The sequence below is a fragment of the Marmota flaviventris genome, chromosome 6 (assembly GCF_047511675.1).
Source record: "Marmota flaviventris isolate mMarFla1 chromosome 6, mMarFla1.hap1, whole genome shotgun sequence".
NCBI classification, from domain to species: Eukaryota; Metazoa; Chordata; class Mammalia; order Rodentia; family Sciuridae; genus Marmota; species Marmota flaviventris.
In genome coordinates, this window is record NC_092503.1 from 122739120 (window position 1) to 122741868 (window position 2749).

General features: G+C 40.0%; 1 pseudogene; it reads right to left on the reverse strand.

The window, feature by feature from the left end:
- Positions 1-774: 774 nt before the first annotated feature.
- On the reverse strand, positions 775-2012 carry LOC114081608 (eukaryotic translation initiation factor 2A-like; annotated as a pseudogene).
- Between the last annotated feature and the right edge of the window lie 737 nt (positions 2013-2749).

The window sequence follows — 2749 nt, forward strand, 5'->3', positions numbered from 1 at the left end:
TATGTCAAGCTATCAATGTGAAGTCATTAAACTCAAGTTGGAAAGAGATTCAGTGGTCCATAGGGGTCTCTTATGGACCAATATGACTTGGCTTCAGCTTGCCAGTTATTTATTCTCTGCTTTATTCTTTACATGTGAGCTTACTCACAAACTATAAGAGAAAAAAATTATAAATGTAAGAGCAGTTTGAGAAAAATATGTGTTCAAAGAAATATCAAGTTCTGAAAGCAGAAATACAGTGGGAGATCAGAGAGTAACTACCACAAATCCAACAAGAAATAGCAGAGAACTCATGGATACCAGAAATTTATTAAAAAGCCAGGCGCAGTGGTGCATGCTTGTAATCCCAGCAGTTTGGGAGGCTTGAGACAGAAGGATTATGAGTTCAAAGCCAGCCTCAGCAAAGGTGAGGCACTAAGCAACTCAGTGAGACCGTGAGACCCTGTCTCTAAATAAAATACAAAATAGGTCTGGGGATGTGGCTCAGTGGTCCAGTGCCCGTGAGTTCAATCCCCAGTACCAATATAAACAGAAACTTGGTAGATGTTATGCAGTTGGATCCTGTACCTTTTTTTTTTTTTTTTTTGGATGACTACATCTTTGTGGTCCCTATTTTCATTTTTTAATTTGTTCCTGTTAGTTCTACACAACAGTAGAATCCATTTTGATACAATTATACAAGCATGAAATATATCTTATTCTAATAAGAACCCCATTCTTGTGGGTGCACACAATGGTATTTTCCTATGTGTACATAGGAAAATTATGTTAGATTTATTCTACTGTTTTTGCTGGAAATATTCCAGTCCATACTGGCTTCTAAGAAGCCTGCCATGATCTTGCATTTGATGATATATCACCCTTGTACAAGATAGAGCCAATGTAATGCCATATCTTGTACCAATCATTAACATGTAAGTGGGAGCAAATACAGCTGTTAAAATCCACTCCCCATCTGGGCACCAAACAAAACATAAAGAATCAGAAACCACTAGTTTAGAAATAAATGTATAGTTTTTAATATTCCACGTTTCCATTTGTTCCCTCAGGTTTCCAAATACAACTAGTATTATTACATGTCCATGAGGGCTGCAGTAGGCTTCATTGTAAGGGCCAAACTCAAACCCAGGGTCACATTTCAAGTTGAAAAGTGTTGCTTTGGCAGGCCTAAAACCATGAACAGCAAAAATCTCAATAGAACTAGAATTCCAACCTACATCCTGTATGGGGTTAATTTTAGTCATTGTACTACCTCACTTTCTTCCTCAGCAGTGTAGCATTGGATTGGTTCTCCATGGTAGGAAGCGCCTTCTCTTGTCAACATCTATACAACTATTACCAACACAAAAGTAGCTTTTTTTATTCCATAGCATGGTAAAATGATCAGCTTTGAGGAAACTTTTAAAAGAACTTTAAACTTTCAAAGGAATACAGCTTTAGAGCTGTGTGGAATCCAGCAAACTTGGATGTTGGGTGTAATCTAACAAATGAAGATGTAACTTTTCTTCCTGGAACATAGGTGACTTATGTGGTTGGGGTCCATGTGATGAAACAAAATTATTAATTTTTTGCAAATGTAATTTATTTGCACTTGTGTTTAAATTGTTGCTTTTGAAGAAGTAAACTTCACTGTTTTTTTTTTCTCCAATAAATTATTTGAAATATATCCTAGTTTTCACACCATGAAGTTTAGTTTGGTAATTCTAGCTGCCCCATCTTTAAAAAGTAGTATAAGGCTGCTGTGCTTCCAGGACAGTGGTTTGGGGTGAGAATTAAAAGAAAACTGCCTTTGAAAGCTTGAAGGAGTACAGTGGTTCATTTTTAGTGACATTGAGACTATTTACTTTTCCTTTTTGTCCCAGGGAAACAAGGTCCCATCCTTACTAAAGGTATAGAGTTTGTGATTTTTCCTAGATTCCCCTCGAAACCCTGTGCTATCTGTAAAACAGGGTGGTCCATTGCCTACATACTGTCCTGATCCACACTGCCAACAGCAGAGTAGAAGGTGCCATATTGTCCTTGGGGGAAAAAGAGCTCCATGCCATAATTCCACAGTCGCATTGCTTAGCAGTGTGGTAATTGTCGCATTCCTGGCGACAAAAACACTCAGGGTCACTCCAGAGGAACTGGGCCATGCAAAAGAACCACACAAGAGATAGAGATACCTTTTTCTTTGGGGGTCCTGCAATGGTTCCTGAGACCTTAAGAGTCCATAGAGAGAGAGAGAGAGAGAGAGAGAGAGAGAGAGAGAGAGAGAGAAAGTATGTGCTGACCCCTTTTATTGAGAAGAAGCCATTCAAATGAGGCAAGGGGTCAGTTTTTAAGGGGCTGAGTCTAGCTTCATGATGTCTGTTGTCAGCAGGTTGACTGACATCTAGGTAGGCCACACCCAAGGGCACAGTAAGAGAAGGGGACACACTGTTTGACCAGGATGCAAGAACACTGACTCCAATTAAAATCAAATTAAAGCAAGCTTATTATTTCGACCGGCCAGGCTGCCTCTCCCACCCAAAACTGAGGGAACAAGACAGCAGCTGCAGCTTTCCTGCACCCTAGCTTTATAGCCCAGAAAGTTACACAAAGGGGGGTTACAGATAACAAAACTCTGACGAGCATAACACTAATGGTAGTTTACATTTTTGCTGGCCCCGACATCAGAATTTATGAAGGTCATTAGAGCCTCAGAGAGGGCTGTTATCTGGTCAGAGAGCCAGGCATGGGTGAGATCAAGGCACGGGCAGGCATTCCA